This window comes from Anomalospiza imberbis, chromosome 2 (assembly GCF_031753505.1).
Source record: "Anomalospiza imberbis isolate Cuckoo-Finch-1a 21T00152 chromosome 2, ASM3175350v1, whole genome shotgun sequence".
NCBI classification, from domain to species: Eukaryota; Metazoa; Chordata; class Aves; order Passeriformes; family Viduidae; genus Anomalospiza; species Anomalospiza imberbis.
Window position 1 is genome coordinate 27,618,770 of NC_089682.1, and position 20,554 is coordinate 27,639,323.

The 20,554-nt window shown below is 39.8% G+C and overlaps 1 long non-coding RNA gene across 2 annotated transcripts; it reads left to right on the plus strand.

Moving 5' to 3' along the window:
• Nucleotides 1-16,944: 16,944 nt before the first annotated feature.
• Nucleotides 16,945-20,008, plus strand: LOC137468485 (uncharacterized). 2 transcript variants are annotated; one of them, XR_010995965.1, is made up of 3 exons: nt 16,945-17,396; nt 18,861-19,057; nt 19,264-20,008. It is a non-coding gene; the product is annotated as an uncharacterized lncRNA (long non-coding RNA). The 2 variants fall into 2 exon arrangements; XR_010995964.1 differs by lacking the exon at nt 19,264-20,008 and having other exon boundaries at nt 18,861-19,077.
• Nucleotides 20,009-20,554: the final 546 nt, after the last annotated feature.

A 20,554-nucleotide genomic window follows, 5' to 3' on the forward strand; every position in this document is an offset into this window, starting at 1 on the left:
TAGAAATTTTATCTCCCAAACAAGGTGAAGCTCAAAAGGGTTTTTCTTCAAAGAAAATTTTAATTCTTGTGTCTGTTTGCCAATTGCAAAACATAATAAATGTGTTTGCCTCTGGGCTTGACAATAAGCCTCAGATATTAATTCTGGAACAAGCACTTTCAGAGTTGCTAGGCTGCAATTATAGTTGTGTTAGCAGGTGTGAATTATTTAGTTGAAGTCAGAAACCAGTCTTCTTTAGAATAAGCAGGTTTCAGGTGCAGTTTGGCCATTCAAAATGTGTAAACTGCTTGACAGAGTAGGTTATCTCATTATAGGTTGGATTAAATTTTGCTGAAATTAGTAGATCTTTCATTTAAGATAGGTTTATGAAAATCATGGGCATACATTTCAGCCTCAAGTAGAGGCAGTCAAGGCAGCTTGGAAATGTAAGTGATATGTGTGGATGAGCTGGGTCTATCTATTACTTTGGAAGTACAGGGTACATGGATGAGAGAATAATTCTAAATGATAAAGGAAAAAATCACAGTGAATATTGTATAGTATCTGTGTGTGGTCACGGCAAGAGTGTACAGTGTTGTGATATTGGATTGAAGGAGTGGGAAAAAGCCTTCAGCATTCAGTCCACCTGACTTTTGTGGAAGTTTGATGTTGTACATCCTTGTGAATGTACAAAATTACAAAATAATCCAGAGTTCCCTAATGCAATCACCAAGTTTTGCATGAAGTAGAACATCATATCTGTTCAACAGGATCCTGGTGACCTTGGCCCTTTTTGTCTGGGGCTTAAATGCCTTTTTCTAACCTCTATACTTTTTGTAGCTCTGTTCTTCATGCATGTAATGCCCATAGTTGTGTTTATATTCAGTGTGTATTCAAACTCTCCTGGTCCCAGAAAAGCAGAAAATAACCCAGCATGATTAAGACCAGCTGTAAGGGTGGGAGTGATGGCATTTAAGGGCACAAAGCACCACACATCATGAGATGAGCATGGCTGAAGTTTTGTAGCTGGCTGAACTTATTTTGCACAGCTCTCTTCTGCTTTAGGGAAAAAAAGTCTGCTCACCCATGGCCATGTCCCTTTCACCTGCTTGTTTGGTAAACACCCAGCAGATGAATTTGCTGAGAGAATTTTAGTGAAGGAGGAGTGAAGGGAGAGACAAACACTGAACAGGCAAATATTGGAATTTGGACCTGAAACATCTTCAGAAGTTACCCTGGCAACAACTTCCTGAAGTTCTGGGTGGAGAAGGAAAGAGAGATGCTGTCCTGAGGCTGAATCAGTGAGTTGCCTAATCTGGGATAACCAGCATCAGGGAAGCTCTTTGAGGATGGATTGTCCTCTGAAGTTGCTGCTGTGCAGCTGTACTGGTGCACATTATTCATTGCTCAGCTGTTTCACAAATTATTTTCAGTAGCCTAAGAAGGGCTCTAATCAGGTTCAGTGGAAGTCTTTCACTGATTTTGCCTCTCTGCAAGGAGAGGCAAAGTCCCTGAATCATACACTGCTGGCTAGTAATTCTCAGAAGGAAGTAGTTGAATTAGTTTTTCTGGTTCTTGCAGCCAGCAGAATGGAAACAGTTTGTGTCATCTTCTTTGGACCTTGAAATGGGAAAGGTGAAACATGAGCAGGATGCACATAGCAGTATGAATTATAAGGGAAGAGTATTTAGGGTGTAGTATAGTCACCTCCATGTTACTTCTTTAAGGGTCGAAAGACAAAAGCAGAAAACTAGACTTTTTCTTTCTGTCTGGAAATTCTTCTAAATAAAAAGTTATATCAATGATGGCTGTTTCACTGGGTTCTCTTTAGTGGAATCACTTATAAATCCCCAACTCTTGGTTTGTCACACAAGAGGCCAGAAGATGTAAGTGCCTGCATAAGGGGAAAGAAAAGAAGTCAAATGCAAGTAAAAAAATGAACTCTTGCTGCAGTGGAGCTAACTTGGCATCTCTATTCTGTTCTCTTTAATATATCCAGAACCATGCCCACTCTGTGCAGGTGCTCCAAAATCAAGGTCACCAGGCTCATATGGTCTCCATGAGATGCACTGTCTGCATATCCCCATGCAGGATGATCCACCAGCAGCTGGTGGCTTTATGACTCTTGTTTCTTTGAGCAATTTACCAGGTACTTGGCTGAGACTCTGGAAAGTGCTGATAAGGGAGTTTGGTTTTCCTAAGCAGACCAAAGCACTTTCCTACTTTGTTTAGTAGAGCCTGCTGAGGCAAGACTGTTCATGGTGCCATGAAAAATAAACTACCCCCATTAAAGTTACAGCCAAGAGAGAGCTACACAGTCTCAGCTTCTTGGATGTGATGCAGGGATTGCTGCAAAATGATGTTGGCATTAAAGGAGCTTAGGAACTTTGTGGTTTCAAAGTCAGTCCTAGTCAGCACTAACGACCAGTTATTTGCAACCAGCTGGTGGCTGTTCCAGTTTATTCCTTATGAAAGACATATTCATGAGTGTGGGATGAGAGAGGGAAAACACTTTCCTGTTGCCATCTCTAATAAAGCAGTAAATATAGTTGAATGCCAGAATAAAGAATATGAATTTGATTTGTCCTGCAGGAGATTTCTAATGCAGAAGCAAATCTGTCTGGTGGCTGAATTATTGATGTTGTTGTTTTTAACCGTAGTGTATTGCCTATGATGTGGTAAACATAACTTCTTCACAGGTCCTCATCCTGATTTCTGGCCAAATTTTGTTCTTGATTGACCATCTGTGGCTGCTATTAATTTAGATTAGAGTCACTGCCATGGCTCCACAGGTAGTAATCAGGCACAATTTCTTTTTGTCCTAGATACATCCTCAATCATAAATATTAAAATTTGCATAGAATAATTTTTCATCCTTAAATGTCCATTCTTCCCATAGTTCATAACCAATAGATTGTGGCTTGCACACAGCCCACACACACAGAAACAACAAAGGACCAGAGTAAGTCTTCCTGCCTTCCCTGTCTTCTTACCTTTGATGCAGTTATTTGTTGTGCAGATAGATCAGAAGCACATCTTGTGTCTGCCTTCTCTAGTCTTTGCCTATACAGCTGAGCAAGAATGTCAGGGGTAACTGCAAAGCTATGTATTTATTGTACACACAGGACAGAAGTAATCAAAATACCAATATGCCATTGGTGAGCCTTGAGACACAAGCCAGATGGAGCTGTGACTGCATAAGACACACTTCTTATGTGTTTAGCTGCATCTTCAGATCAGAAATTCATTCTCGACCATGCAGGCTAGTAGACATAAGGTGCTCCCTCTTGCTGCTGCCATTCTTGGTGTTTTATTTCAAAATTGTATAAAGTCCATATTTTCTTGTTTGATCCACCACAGTACATTTGACAACACAACTTCTAGTGATGATGCCAAAAGGGAGTTATTTTCCAGTGATGCCTTTTCCACAGAAGCTTTTGGACGCATTCATAAGAAGAGGAAACCCAAGTGTACACAGCCATATGAGACTGTAGGGTACAAGATGAAATGAATGTGGGTGTGAAGAACATAAACCAAAAATCAGAGCATGTTTACAGAAAAGATTTCTAGTCTGGTAAGAAAAGCTGCATCCTCTCTGGCAGAAAGCGCTGCCATTTCCATCCTGTTTCTGATGACAGGATTCATCAGAAACAGGTTTGCAGCAGCTTTCTGATACGATGTCTACATGGACTTCTATGAAGATGCACTTATCCAAGCCAAGGTCTTTCCTTTGAGCTGCAGTTTATTAAGCAATAAATTGACATAAAGGGTCTTTTTGACGTTTTAAACAGCTGGGAAGAATTTTTTTAAAAGGTCAGGCTTGTGGTTGATGAATAAAACATGGCTCAATGTGATACCATTCAGCAAGGAAAACTATGGAATAATTTAAATTTTTGCTCACATGGATTTTGTACACTGGTAAGGACTTGAAGTTTCATTGTGGTAAGCATTGAAATCTATTATAAAGTTGTGAGGGCACATAAGAAGTAACTATCATTAAAAATGAGAGTGAATTGTTCCTGTTAGAGGCACATGAGCATGGTTATTAGGAATACTTTCTTCCTGTGGGAGATTTTTCTTTCTTTTTTTTCCCTCCCCAAGCTCATCAAAGGATAAAAGAAGGGAAACATGAGTGTAATGGGTTTATTCTTTCTTTGTGCAGTGGAACCTAACAGCAGTAAAAACTCTTTGTAGGCTAAAATGATAGTTCTTTAAAAAGCATTCAAAGAGAAGTACATGGGCAACATTAGGAAAAAAAATAAGGTTGTATGTCATTTATAGGCTATTGGGTTTCACTGGGTTCTCAGTGTGCTCCAGAAACATATGTTTAATCTGCCAAATACATACCCTCAACTGATAGCAAGGTAGTCTTTCTTAGAATAGTTGTTTCAAGAGAAATGCCTTAGATATTCATCAGAGCCACATTTTTCACTTTTGTTTTCAATTTTACAGAAGTCAGGGACAGTACCTCATTGTCTGTGAAGACAGTCTACATTCTGCCACTATTTTGATGAGCTGGTTACTAGGCCACTGCTGCTAAAGGTACCCTGCAAACCTTTTTCTCTCCCAAAATTAAGCCAAATTGTAGCACTGCATTGAATAGGTTGAGAGGTGATGTCAGCATATTCTTAAAACTAGTGATGGCCTTGAGTGGTTAGCCCTTTGTGCTCATTCAGGCATAGCCAAAATAATTAATGTTAAATAATGTTGCTTTCTTCTCTTTATTATTTTTTTTTTTTATTTAAGTACCTCTGCCTTAAACTTGCTCATCCCACCTTTTAAATATATTCTTTGGATCACAAGCAACTTATGAGACATTCAGTATGTTTATTATTTAGTTGAGGTGATTTATGATCCTTTCTGAACACTAGAATATTTGGAAAAGTATTTATGAAATTATCTAGACTCCACCTATAAATTGAAAGGACAACTGCACAAAGCTATTAAAAATTTTCAAAAATATGCTAATAAAAAGCAAGATCAAATAATCAATGAACAATAAAGAAATGGCAAAATCCAATATTGTAATTTTTAAAGAGCTGTGTGTGTGGCAAAAAGAGACAGTATTCATGGCTTTGTGAACACTGAGTGAATCTGAGGACAGTGCAGTTGGCTTTAAGTAGTATAATTTATTCTGGTTAAAGTGCTTGCATGATGGGACCTGTGGGATCATTTTCTGTAAGTGAAAGAAGACTTCCTAGATAAGGTCAACTTGTGTCTGGTCTTTCCAAAGCAGCTAGCATATGTGATGGCTCCTAAGAGCCCTGATGATTGCCTTAGGCTCTACATGAGCCTTTTTGTCTATTTGATCTCTGCATCCTTATCTGGTCTCAGACTACCCATCACATTGAAATTTATTATTTAATGTCTCATTTAAATGGCCAGAAGCATTAAGTAGATTTACATTATGTTTAAGTTTTAGTCCCAAGTAATTTACCACAAGTTTAGTGTTACTTTCCCCCGTGGTGTTTTGACCCTGGCTAGATGCCAGGTGCCCACCAAAGCCCCTCTATCACCCCCTCTTCAGCTGGGCAGAGGAAAGATAAAACAATGAAAGGCTTGTGGGTTGAGATAAGGAACAGGGAGCAATCACTCACCAGTTATCATCATGGGGTCCTCCAGGGGTTGCAGGTGGATCTCTGCTCCACTGTGGACTTCCTTGGGCTGCAGGGGCACAGCTGCCTCACCATGGGCTGCACCACGGGCTGCAGGGGAACTTCTGCTCTGGCTCCTGCAGACCCCCTCCCCTTCCTTCCTTCCTTCCTTCCTCACTGACCTTGGTGTCTGCAGGGGTACTGCTCTCACTTACATTCACTCCTCTCTCTGTCTGCAGTTGGTGTGGTGCTGTAACTTTCACCCTTCTTAAAATCTGTTCTCCCAGAGGTGCTACCCCTGTCACTGAGTGGCTCAGCCTTGGCCAGCGGCAGGTCTGTTTTGGAGCCGACTGGCAGCGGCTCACTGCACATGGGGCAAGCTTCTGACAACTTCTTACAGAAGCCACCCCTGTACTTCCCAGCTATCAAAACCTGGCCTCTTCTCCCAGGCAACCAGCAACAGGACAAGAGGATGTAGACTTAAGCTGTACCGGGGGGATTAGGTTGGACATTAGGAAGAGTTTCTTCACAGAAAAGGTGATTAGACATTGGAATGGGCTGGCCGCGGTGGCGTTGGAGTCACTGTCCCTGGAGGTGTTTAAGGAAGGGCTGGATGTTGCACTCAGTGCCATGGTATACTTGACAAGGTGGTGTTCAGTCATAGGCTGGAGTAAATGACCTCAGAGATCTTTTCAAGCCTCAATGATTCTGTGATTCTGTCCCATCCTTGATCCTTTCCAATTCACTTTCTCTCTTGCATACAATACTAAAACAGCTCCTGACAAAATCTCTCATGAATAAGTCTTTTTAGCCAAAGGCCAGAACAGAAACTTCTCTAATTGACTCCTCACTATCCCACTGTTCCTGAACCAGCTTGTCACTGGGAAGGAGCATGAATATTTTATAATTACCTGCAGCCCCTTCTCCTCTTAGGGAGTCTGCCTCACCTGAGATAATTGTAGGTTGCCAACTTAAATAGTAGTTTTACAAGGCTCTGTTAATTCACTGCTGTTTGGCCTGTGGGGGAGTGGCTTTATGGGGAGCTGAGAAAGGTCTTGTTACTTCATGAGAAATGCGTGGTCTTTTTCAAACCTTTGGTCTTCATCAGGCTCTGGGTTTGTTTATTGCTATTTCACAGAAAGGAAGTAGTATATGTGCTATGAGAACATGGCCACAGGGAGTGCCTGGATGTTGGTTTGGTTTAGAAAGCCGGGGAAGAAAAACAAAGTGGGTGAGAAAATCAGGGTATCTAGGTATTTGGAGAAGAGACATTCAGCAGCAGGGATTTACTTCTGCACTGATTGACTGTATGTGAGAGTGCTTTCAAGAAGAGACAAACAGTGAATTGCCTGCCACTGTATGTTTTGTATTTAAGTGATTTTATTTGGTGTAAAGCAATGACAATGTAGCTAGGCAAAGAGACAGACAATTGACTTGTTAAGAAATGAAATCAGACTAAAGATTGAAAAATGCTAAACCAATGAGAATATGATTGTAAAAGATCAACCCCTCTAGGAGGCACCTAATTTCTGGCCACAGTCTCCTGCAAGATGCTGTTCTTTCTACAGAGTTTAATTTGCAAATAATCTTTCTTTCTCTGCTAATGTCCTGTAGTGTAAACCCCAGTCCCATCAATAAAAGATGTGGCGATGAGTCACACATTTGTTGCAGTCATCTCATCTGCAATAAAAATTCAGTCCTCTGACAGTTCACAATATACAAATCATATCAGGGTGCAGTTAAAGTTGAGGCTACAGAGCAGTAATTTAGGGGCAAAGTAAAAGATATTAGATGGTGTAATAGTCTTGAAATCAAGTATTAGACCCAGACAAAATTCTGATTTTGGTTTATACACAAAAGACATTTGGGTGTGGTAAGCTTGGGAATGTTGGATCTGCCCTGCTGCAACAGCAAGCTGCAAATGCATTTGGTATAAATGGAGAAGCCAATTAGGCTGTGTTCAGGGTCACTCCATGTAGGGCTGAAATGAACAGCTGGGTATTTCTTCAACAGGTTTCCAAGAAGAAGATTCTGTTCAGACATGAAGAAAACTGATAATGACTTCTAATAAACCTTTCCCTTGTTCTGCTTGTTACCTTTGACATGTAAAAGATTAAACTCTCATTTGTAAACTGATAGTCAAAGAGCTCTGAGCAAAATTTGCCCGTGGAAATCTTAAAGATGATTAATGCCATTTTTGCTTGTGTGTCATGCAGTAGAAAGAGATTGCTTTGCTATTTATTTTATTTATGCTGTTTAGTTTCTGAGAGGGAAATGAGAAAAAGCATTCATCAGAATTTCTTATTCAAGCTCTCTGTGAGCCTCAAAGTGTTCTGAGAGGAATCAATATGTGAAACGAGATGTTTATTTCAGTTTTGTATACTAGAAAGTTTTCTATTTTTTTTGCTGTTAGAAAAATAGAAAAATGCTGTTAGACTGGCCAAACCTTTTAAAATGCTAGGTATTGAAAGATAAAAGGAAGTGTTCTATGGGGAGATGAGTAGCTTGCATACATGTTGTGGATACCTGTAAAGGTGTTTTCTGGAAAAAGAGAAGTGATGTATACATAGAGGAGACTGTCATTATTGTTAGGTTTCTTGAAATAAGTCTGTTTTTAATTCTGCCCAAAGTTAGTATTCCTGTGAATGCTAAAATAGTGGCAGAGACGTGTCACACTGCATGCACAGATATCAGCGCCTGTGGACACAGGAACAGTTTTACTTTTCATGTCTTGGATCCCTTATGGACACAAAAAAGGATGGCAGGAGTGTACCATGGCAGAGGTACCATGTGTAGATTCTAATGAGTCTTAATCAGATCCAGACTAAAACACCCACATTTAGGTACAGGCAAGCAGTTTTCCACATGTGTACCAAGGGCATGGTTCTGTTGTTGAAGTGTTGGTGAGATGCCCCAGTTATTCTGCTGGCCTCTGGTGGCTGCCCTGGGGGGCCTGGGCCTCTGGTATGTCCTGTCCTTGCTGTATTTTCCAGCCCTCCCCAGGAGATCTCAATAGCAAGGCTTTGGAACAGGCATGGTGTTTTGGCAGCTGAATTAAGTTCAAGGTCTCCACCTACTCAAAGAGTACCTGCTTTAAATCCTTGCTCATATGAATCTATTTACGTGCAAATGCCTAAATTTAAGTGCTTGCATCTTAAACTGAAGTCTACCCCTTTTCTGGCTCCAGGTGAGCAAACTTGGCCAAGCTCTCTGGGTAGCCAGTCAGAGCAGCTGCTGTATCTCACTTCACTGTGTTGCTTGGAGATTTCTGTCTATTTTGTTCAGGATCACATGACTTTCCTCCTAATGCTAGGGAGTTCCCTCCTCTGCAAGTATTTCCCCTAAAATCAGTAAAACTTCTTGCAGGAGGAGATACCCCTCCAGGTTCAGAAAAGTTTGTTTCCTGGGAAGTACTTCCTGTGTGAGAGATTTTGGGTAGTTGGAAAGAGCAGTAGTTGCTGCAGAAAGGTAAATATTTATCAAGCATTCCCACATATTCATGTTCTATACACCCTGATTTTTTAATTAGGAGCTGCTGTGAGCCCAGGCAGCCTGCGCCACTTGTTCCCAGCCAAGGGAGAGATTTTTCTGGTTTTGAGTTTATGCATGGGTTCAAATGAGTTTCATAAGCATGAACAGGATGACCTTTTCAAGTAAAGCACTCATGCCTGGTTTAAGGGAATCTGTGCCGAACAGTGACATAAAATTAATTGGTTTATTAGTTTTCTGGAAACCTATAATTCAAAGGTAAATGTTTGAAAGGCATTGGATTGAAACTTCATAAAATGTAGTTGTTGTATTTCATATATTTAAACACACATATATATAACTATAACAACTAGTATAACTATAACTATAAATATGTATGTTAATAGCAAAAGGTAATACAGAAATAACATCAGCCCATTACAGAATGAGGATGGTCACCTAATAAACAGGGACATAGTCAAGGCAAAGGTGTTTAATGCTTTCTATATCTTCCACACTGATGATGGGCTAAGGAGATGTCAGGGCCCTAAGCTGGAGGACCATGGCTGTGAGAATGATAAACTCCTACTCAGCCCTGAACTTGTACAGGATCTGCTGCTCCAGTTGGATCCCTATGAAGACTTCAAATTCCCTTTTTAAGTGTGTATAAAGTGTCAAATTTCTGGTAATTCAAAAAGTCTGATGAATACTTTTTCTTAGTAATGAGTGAACCTAAGGAATTTGTGGTTGAAGCAGCCTTGAAAAGTCCAAATACTCATCACATAACATGGGGTGACCACTCATCTTTTCTCATTCATTGCTTTCAGTGTGGGGAAAGCTCATACTGAACTTTCCCATCCACATCAAGACCCTGAGTAAACCCCTTGCAGCAACCCCATGTTCTAAGAGAAATAATGTCTCTGTACAGCATTTCCAAACTACATGGCCATTATCAGCAACTTTTTTTTGGTGCCATTTAAAAAGTTTTCCTTGGCCACTTATATGAAACAATTAATACAAGAGAGATATTCTGTTTTTACAGATGTACTTGAGCTCCAGCTCCTACTGACAATCGTACTGTGTTTCCAATGAAAGACTGTGGTGAGATTTGGTAACTGTAATGGGCAGGTAAACAGTGGCATTTACTGATAAATGTGCATTTGTTACAAGGTTTCAACCCATGCAGGTACATTGAAAGTCAAAGTTATTTCACTGGCATGCTGGGTTTTTTTTTTTTCTTTCTCCAGTAACAGCATTTTATACATTGAAATTAGCTTTATTGAAGCATGTTTATTTATTGATAATTTGGGGATATTTTTGCCTAGCAAATATCCAAATCTTTTTTTGTGTGTGCATACATTGTGAAGCCATACTTGCTGTATTTTCATATTCAGAAGATTGTGTTCTATTAGTTTAAATTAATTAGTGCTTTTTGGTAGCAAACCATGTAGGAAATACAATTGGAATTGCTAGACAGAACCAAACATGTTAAAAAAGCTCATAAATTACCTGTTGTGATCCATCATCATTTATCTTTTTGCTTAGATCAAAGGAAGGGAGTTGCAGATTGTCCCAATCAGTGTGTTAGTGTGCAGAAGGAAGGATTTATTGTTAGATGTCTCTGTCAGGGGTCACAGCTTGCACTGGGAAGGGAAGGATGTCCTAGGGGAGCACTGGGCACTGAGCTCCTAAAATGGTCATCGGCCCTCAGTTTGAACAGTGACCAACTCTGTGCAGAGGATGGGGATTCTGAATAACCCCACATGGAGGAGCCTGGCAAGCAGCCTGCTGAGCCAGTCTGTCCTCTGCCTCAGAAAAAGTGCCTTTCTCCACTGGGGACTCCTTGAACAAAACTCATGGAAGTAAGTGCTGTGCTCATTTTTATTCTAAGTATAGCAGGGGATCATGATTGCATAATGCCCCCAGAGGAAGAAGGTTTCCTCCTCCCTAGCAATAAGCTCAGTGTTCAGGGAAGTAATCTGTGATGTGATAGACAGAATTCCAGTCCCCTCTCCTGTCTGATGGGAATTCAAAACTGCATCTTCCATCTTTAAGGAAAGTCCCTGAATAGCCCATTGGCTGTATCAGTCCCTACCATAAAAACCTTTTGTACCTCTTGTGCAAAGACTGTTCATTATAATATCAAGATGTACCTAAACAAGCCTCAGAGGAGGGTTAGTGCTCTGTTTAGCATAATGCTTACTTCTTTTCTCTGTGCTGGTTCTTCCAAAGGAGAAGTGGTAAAATTGTCTGTCTTCTGAAATGGCTTCTATGTTAGTGATGAGCAAGGAGTGGGGAATGACAGTTTGAACCTGTTTGTGTCATTTAATAAATGATTATATTTATTCTTCTGTATCTGAGATGAATGTTTTGGTTACTAAGACTGCAAGAAATCTGTGTTGCTTCTGGGTTGGTCTGGGATCTTGATCTCTCATATTTCCATCTCCCCAAGCTCCTGGCTGTACAGGGTGGCCTGCGTTAGGAGTGTTAGAGAGTACCCCTGCTCTCAGGGTCCTTTTTTGAATGTCATTTCTTTGGAACACACCAGTCCCTATGGCAGCACCTTGCAGAAATCCTCTACCAAGCATTTGACACAGTTTTCTTGAATTCAGACTGGGCTACACGCTGCTTCAATGAAACTCTGGCTTTGACAAGCCACTGCCTGTGAGCCTGTGTGGGCAGAGAGGCATTGGGGTCCCGGGGGCACTGATTTCAGCAGGTAAAGTACAGAGTCACTGTGATGTGATAGCAGCTGTGAGCTGGTGGCTGGGTTGCAATGTATCTCCTTGAAGTCTGATTTCCAAATCAGTCCTGGATCTCTCTGTGACTTTCTCCCTGCTTCCTTTCCTCTCTCAAAGAGTGATGCCATATTTCCAACTCTTCTTTCAGCAAAGGCAAAATTACAGACTCCAAACACAGCTGATGAATAAATGTGTGGGTTTTTCTAGCATAGACCATCTTGTGAGGGAGAGAGGAGAAGTAGCTGTAATCAACACATTGTGAATTAGACCTTGCTCCCCAGTCAGCCTCATGTGCCTCTCTCATACTGCTCCATGTGCTTATGGGCAGCAGGAAACTGCCATAAGGGAGGGAGAATGTAAATGAAACATTTGATTAACTATTCCTTTCTTTCTGACTGTAGCGGAATCAGCATGCAAATACCATTCTGTGTTTTATTTTTTTGCACTGACAGTGTAGCTACACAAAAATATTATGATCTTCTGCTGCCAACTGCAACTGAATGAATTATTCTGAAGCATTCTGATGCCTGTCTTTGTCACAGTCTCCTATTTCAGTCCTTGTCATGCACTGTGCCTATCATTCATTATAGTTGATGGGTTGAGGGCAGAAAGGTGTCTCTTGCCTTGTTCTCTGGAGAATTTTGTCTTGTCTGTCTCACCTTCAATCACTGCTAATAGTTCTGCTGGAACAAATTCAAGAAGGAGCTGTGAGGAGATGATGAAAATATTTCACAGGGCAGTCTATATTTTAATAACTAGTTTTAAAAATGAATTTGCTGGAGCAGACCAAAATGAAAATTGCTTAGAGAGATTTTTTTTACAAGCCTTTTAATTATTTTTTTATTGTTATTAATCTTTAAGCCCTTTACATTCTTGTTACATTTTTCCTGTGAATTGCCATGAAGGATTGGGTTTACTGTGATTGACCAATGGCCATTTATCTTATGAATTCATTAGGATGAGTTACTGTTCAGCAAAGAGTGTGTTGGAGGAGAGAACAAAATAGCACCACAGCTTTAGGATGTGTTTTTGTAGGAGGCTTTCACAGACTTTCAGCTGCTGCTTCTACCTTGCTTTTTAAGCAAGGCTCTGGCTGTGGCTTTGTGGCTGTTTGTGGCAGGTCTCCTGTCACTGTTCTCATGTCCTGCAAAAGTCATAGTGGAGGAGTGAGAGAGAGCTCATCATTTTGGCAGGAGCTCAGAGGCACACAAGTGAGGGTGGAATTGGTGGACTGTTCTGAAGGTTTTTGGGTTGTATTTATTATTGTTTGCTTTCAGGACTTTCTGACGTCTCCGTTCCACTAGAATTTCTATCTGAAAAGATAGAACCAAAAATCTAGTCCAAGAATTTAAGAAATACCATCGTGCATAAATGTTATTAATTAATTCTGTGAGTATTTTTTCAAAAAGCTGTAATTAATTGCATGAGGTAAGAGATATATTTGGGTAGCCTTACGAAAGATTTGTGTTTCAGTCAGCTGTACAAATAAGTATCAGGTGATCAAGTATCAATAAAAGGAGAGACCTTTTGACATCAGTAGTTTGAATTACTCTTAGCTTTTATGTTGGTCTTATTTCTATAAGCATACTGGATACAAGCTTTTAGGTAGCAAGGAGGGGCTGTAACTCATTTCAGGAAGGAAGGCAGCCATCTCTGTTGATATTAGTATAACCTGTGATTTAATTAGATTTTGTGTTTACATCCCATAATTTTTTTACAAATAGTGAATTGTGACAGTGCAAGAACTGGATCAGAAGGATGGTATTAAAACCCTGGAGTGAGACTGCGAGAAACAGGCTCCATACCTGGCTGCACTGCAGGCTGTCTTTGGCAAGGTGGGCAAATCATCCTGCATGGCTCTTGCCAGATATATCCTTTAGAATATATATCCTTTGGGATACCAAATAGATTTGAAGACTCATTTCTCCTGTCCCTCTCTGTTCATAGTCTCAACTTGATATGCCTGTGGCTCAGTGTGATTGTCTTCTCAATATCAGCACAATGACAATGAAATGTGAATCTGTGCATACTTTCCAGAGTGGTATGAAGAAATTAAACCTGATTTGAAGAAACTACAGGTACTAAAGATGATTTTTCAGATTACATCAGTGACAAAAGCAACAATATCTTTCATTATTTCTGTGAGTTTTTAGAATTTAACTGCTTTGACACAAACACTGTATGTTGAAGCCTTTTTAAATTCACTGACTGAAGTGCTACCTTTTCACACTTTATTTTTTTCCCCTGGGATTATAAGATTAGAATTTGTTTGAGAAGAAAATAGGGCATTTTGGTGTTAGACTTGATGAAATCATTGTCTGAAACTGTCAAGACAAAAATGACTTGAAGACAGATCATCTTGTTATAGGAGGCTTGCTTCAGCAGTCTGGAACTTACAACCAATTATTTATGTCAAGGCATTAAACCACCTTTTCAGTCAAGACCAGGTATGAAGTTGTAAATTAAGTATGTTTTACCAGATTTTAATGATAACTATTTTTAATTAGTTGCAGAAACACGCAGTAATTATGTTAAACATTGTAGTTGAGGAGTTCAGAGATTAAACTATTCACTTTATGACTAATGGAAATGCTAGCTGAACCTTTGTCCCCTATGTTACTAATTTTCAAGGATCTATGAATGTTGCAGTCCTTTTGCTGGCCTGTCACTGAAAGTTGCACTGCAGGGGCACACTTGGCTCTGGCTGCTCGTGGGCTTTTGGTTCCTGGAGCTGTGAAAATATGAAGTAGCTCTTCTAAATAATTGCTTTTTAACATGGTGTAACATACAATTCTTTCTTTTCTTATGTTGTCTGAGTTAAACCCCATCTCTGTTACATGCAGCTGACACAGAAAACAAAGCTACTCCTTGATTAGCACAGAAAAACGTGGATTCTGCCCTGTATGCAGAATGGAAGTGGTGCCTGAGTCTATCTAGCTTAGCAATCATTAAATTGTTTTGTCTTGTCATGAAAACTTATCTAAGAGGATTTCATTCAGAGTGACATAGGCAGAGGTTACAATCACTGAAAGCACCAGACCATCACTTCTAGCATCTTCCACCCAACACCCACATTTCTAATCTCACTAATGGTATTGAGACCATTCCAGCTCTTGGGGAGCTCAGAGTTGGAAGACTGCAGAAATTCATATTTCAATTTCAGGTATGGGCAATGCTCCTTCTATTCTGATTCCATTGGAAGAGACTTAAAATGAGTTATTCTTATCCTTTCCATTAAGCATTCCTCTGCTTAGAAGCATAAATGTAATTAAGATTGTAGGCCTCATGACTCTTTTTAATGGAATTAGATCTCATGACTCACTTGGGCATTATCTGAAGAATGGCTCCTCATATAAAATTACTCAATCACTAAGATTGCTGTCTGGCAGTGTGCCAAGATATTAGGACCCAAAGAGCTAGCACTTAATCTGATTCAGGGACATCTTTAATATTTTTTGAACATACATACAAGCATATTCCAAATATCTTTCCCTGCAAAACAGAAGTTAAGAATTTATTTCAGGCACACTCTGCACTCTGAGATGTCTTACAACATTATTGATCCTTTTAAAGTAATTGAATTTAATTCTGAAACATTTTGCAAAATTTCAGATGAAAAAATAGTGCGTACAAATCAGGACAAAGTTCAGGGCCATGAGGAGGTCACTGAGCACTGAAAGCTGCAACTACCAGCACTTTCATTTGTTTAGCCATTTTTCCTTTTTCTACTTTCTTGATCTCAAGATTGAGTAAAAGAATTGGGTCAGACTAAATATCCCATTATTAAATCCCCATCATTACATTTAGTCAAAAATGATTAGGAAAATGTGATAAGAAGCAGCAAGCTTTATTGGTCAATGTCAAGTTGAGTCAGCAGTGCCCTGGCAGCCAGGAGGGTCAACCCTGTCCTGGGGGCATCAGGCACAGCATGGCCAGCCGGGCAAGGGAAGGGATTGTCCTGCTCTGCTCAGCATTGGGCTGGCCTCACCTCGAGTGCTGGGGGCAGTTTTGGGTGCTACAGTATAAAAAAGCAATAAAGCTATTAGAGAGTGTCCAAAGGAAGGGAATAAAGATGGTGAAGGGCCTTGAGGAGAAGCTTTATGAGAAGCTGCTGAGGTCACTTGGTCTGTTCAGCCTGGAGGAGACTGAGGGGACACCACACTGCAGCCATCAATATCCTCATGAGGGAAACTGCAGGGGAAGTCACTGATGTCTTCTCTGTGGTGACCATTGACAGGCCCCAAGGACAAGGCATGAAGCTGAATCAGGGGAGGTTTAGGTGGGATATCAGGGAAAGTTTCTTCACAAGAGGGTGCTTGGACACTGCAACAGGCTGCCCAGCGAAGTGGTCACAGCATCAGCCTGACAGAGTTCAAAAAGCGTTTGAACAATGCTCCCAGACACATGGTGTGACTTCTGGGGCTGCCCAGGAGTTGGACTCAGTGATCCTTGTGGGTCCCTTCCAACTCAGAATATTCTAGGATTCTATGATTCTTGTAGTATCTCTTTCACATTCTGAGCATAGGTAGTAGTAGGACTTCTTGATCTGAAGGCTGTTTATATTTAAAAATCTCCCAGTGGATTAATCTTCCCTGAACTGGTTCAACCATTTTTGCTCCAACTTTATCTTCTTTGTCAGTCAAAATACATTTATGTATTATACCAAGTTCTAACCTATTTCTTAGTTTAAATCTTGTCTTCTAGTGAAAAGAGAAGAAATATACTATAACCATATTCTTAAAATCATTTATATCTCAGATGACACTTCCATAACAAAAGGCCTAATTTTCAACTATGATGATTTTTTTACCAAAAGCTGATGGAGTAAAGAGGAAGTGCACGTTCTACCTGTACCTCTGCAGAGGTGTTGGATAAGACTTTATCCAGTTGTAGATATCTGGACTTAAATATGCTGGCCAAGATTTTAGTGAGTTCTTATTCAAATTATTGCCCCAATTTATTATTTCCCTGTTTGTTGCCAGAAAGCTGATATTTTCTTCTTATACAAGGAAGAGGGAATAATTATTAAATTAATGCAATGAATCATTATCAAAATAGTTTCTATCAAGTATAAAATTTCTCATCGTGCTAAATGGTGAGCAATGTCATTCTTTGTATTTGTTCTAACCTGACAGAAGCCAACTTATCTTCATTAATGGTAAGTCAGAATGGGGTACTTTCAGTCATCTAAAATGAAGTTGTGTGGCATGACACAGAACTTTGTGAAACCTCAGTGGATATACAAGAATCTAATAATACCTATTCACTAATCATGCAAGATCCTTTTAATTGCTGAGAGAGTTTTCCCACATGCGGGTGTTGAAAGTCTAAAAAGACATTATAACAGTGGAAAAAACTTTCTAGAAGAGATGTTTTCTGAGGGTTTAATGTAAGCAGCAACTGCATGCATACAACTTTAATACGTCAGTTCAAGAAAACACTGTCTGCTGCCTATTACATCTGTTCTAGGATGTGTGATGGATATGTTGCACCAACACACACTCACCTACAGACCCAGCTGAAACTTGAGACTCTGCCAATAACCATAGGTGTTAAGCCTAAACTTATCCACTGCTGAGATAGAATTGACATGGCAAGTTGTTTTGTGCTTCAAGTAAATAGCAAGAGAGTTTTAAAAAATAATAATTGTTAAATTTGGTCGTAGCAACAGGGCTTGACCTGTTGTTCAAGTCAGTGAGTGAAAAATATGTCCTTTCTGAAATAGACAGGCACTTTCCCATGGACCTCAGTAGGCCAGGCTACAATAATATGGCTTGTAGAATTAGTTGCCAATAGATAAAGCCCATCTTATTTAAAATTTTTCAGAAAAAAATGGTAGTATTATTATTTCTGATTTATAAAGCAGAAAACAGGAGTCATCAAGGTGAATGATGTTGGGGTCGGGTTGGCAAGTTGTGAAAGTCCTTTTTCCTTAGCCCAGCAGCCAAAGAAGACATCTGGAAGGCGTGAAGCTGAGTTTTCAAGGTTGTTTATTTCTTCTTTTCTAAAATATTTTCTTTCTGACCCGCCGAGGTCCAGCTAGTACAGAAGCCATGGCAGTTTGCCCCGGGCCCCGGGTGTCTCCCACATTATATACTCAAAATTAAGTGTACGATGTTTACAGTCCCCGTACCAATACCTAAAATCTATGTTGGACAGTGTGTCCCTATCCTAGACCAATAGAAAAGTGTCACTATCACACCGAGACATGGAGGACAAGAAGAAGGAAGAAAAGGCTAGGGCACGCCCAGATTCCTCCATCTTGTACCCCTGAATTACATTCTAAAAAATCCCAAAATTCTACTTTTTCACCCTGTGTCAATTCCCTTACTACACTACTCGAGCCCTTTTGGCTTGTAATTCCTCATATAAGGTTGGCAGTCTCTCCCATGGGCAAAAATCGAAGCCACAGGTGTTTTTGACTTGCTGCCAAGGTCCCTGAGCCCCCTGCCAGGGTCTCGAGGCATCCAGAGCAGCCAAAGGGATGTTCTGGACTCCGACAAATGACTGATACTTCCCACACTCTTAGCCATGAGCTTTTCTGGCTCCCTAGGTGGAGAGTCACAGGCATGGTTGTTCAAAATAATGTGTGAAGCAATACACAAGTATAAAATATTTGGAAACTTCACCACTTGGCCCCAAAAATCCAAGGAGCCAGGTATCTAAACACAGGGTCAGTTGTTTTCTTACTTCATGACTTTACAAAATGCTTTGGATATCTGTGGATAAACAGTCTAATCAGTGAAAACTTTTGATTGCTTTGAATGCAGCAGCCATCTGAACACACTAAAGTGAGTGAGTGGTTAAATGATTATTGATGCATTTAGCCACAAATGCCTTTGACCACAAGCTATGGTTAATTTTGTTTTCAACCCATATTTTGACTTAAATCCTTTCTTTGAGCACTCATAATAACTGTTAGTATGAACATTCCTTAGAGTAAGTGTTTAATTTTCTGAACCAATGGGGTTGTCATAAGGAAACCAGAATCTTGGTTAAGCAGGAGGCAGCTACACATGTGATAAAGGATCTTTCCATAGACCTTTGACAATTTTTTCTGTACTGCTCCTGATCAAAGGGGTGGAAGATGGGAAAGGTCAAAGTCCTACAATTGGAATGCTGGACCTCCAAGTTATGTCTCTTCCTTTGGGCCAGTCTTGGTGTAGCAAAGGTTCCTATGAACTGTGCTGAGGGATACTGCTGAGTGCTCCATCTGTCCTCCTTTACTCTCTGCTGCCAGTAAAGCAATACAAAAGAAATATTGTGTGCTTTCAGGTAAGTGGAAGAGATATATTGGGGAAAAAAAAAGAAACAAAGAAAGAAAAAAAAGTAAATACATCTTTCAATTATGAGGACTTTTTAAAGATATGGAAGAGAAAATAAATTTCCCTTACTATAATATCCTCTCACAGACAAATTTTTGCCTTTCTGAAATATTTATGAATATGAATTTCTTTTTTTTTCCTTTTTCTTCTGTGCAGCATGTGGTCTTCACTTGGAGAAATTAGCCTGGTGTATCTTCAAAAGCTGAACTTATCTGAACAATGTCTATCAATCTGACAGATACACTGCTTTATTAAATTACCTAAAGACACTGACAAAGCCCATAACTATGAATCTTAATCTTAAGGATCTCAATTCTAATTTGTACAATGTCTTCCACTAGATTAGCACGGAGAAAAGATAAAGTGAAAAGCTGACTCTGTGTACAAACTAGACAGAACACAGCAAAGCCCAAAATCAATAAAAGCAGCATAAAGTCTGCTGTTCTCCTTTAGACATATACTCATGGAGTGAAGGCATTTTTATCATCAGGTTACCTGGATTTCAGAGCAGACTTTATGGGATTTTCCCTTTCAAGGAAGAATAATTTTATTGTGCAAACAGCAGTTTTCTTATTCTTAGCAGAAAAAAGGCACCACACATTTATAAATATAACAATAAATTCTTGTGATGCATTTTGAACCTTCCTAAAAGAAATTCCACTGATGGAGAAAGGGAATACATGGTTTTCAGGTACTGGTGAGCCAGAAAACAACTCCTCTCATGTGGGAATTTCAAGACCTCTCTGTCATTAGGGCATTCAAACATGGTATTTTCTGTAGTGACTGAAAGCTTGAAAAGCCATAGTATTTTTTTTTCCTTATATCCAATTGGATCTTCCTCTGTTTCAATTAGTGGCTACTGTCAGTTGTTCTCTCACATTCCTTCATTAAAGAACCTGGCTCTGTTTGGAAAATTGCTTTTAGGTTCCCTCCAGGATGTCTCTTCTCCAGACAAGAAAGTCACGGGGGTGTATTTGAGACATACTACACATTTGTGACTCAAATCCAACACCAAATTGTTTGTTTGTTTTATTTCCATCCTTACAAAAAGACATCAGTGAAAATGAAATGACATTTTGCTGAAATAAAGTGCCAATGTGGGAAGTCAAAGCAGCATTAATGCATTTAAAAAAAACCCCAAACTCCACTTCTTTATATAAATATATTCTGGGGAACAACTTGATAAGCGATGCTAAATTGATGCTTAAATGCACCTGAAAACTACCTAGTCTTTAGTAAAAATTACGGCATTTTAAGGTAACAGTTATCATATTCTTTCCACATCTGCACACAGAACTCCTACCTAAACCAGAAGTCAAACATCGCTAAATTTATATTCCCTTGAAGAGGGAATTTGCCTTTTCAGTAGTAGCCTTTACAATGAAGGCACTTTTATAGTGCCTGCTATGTCAGTTAATGTGTGCAGGACACCTCCAGGCTCATCAGC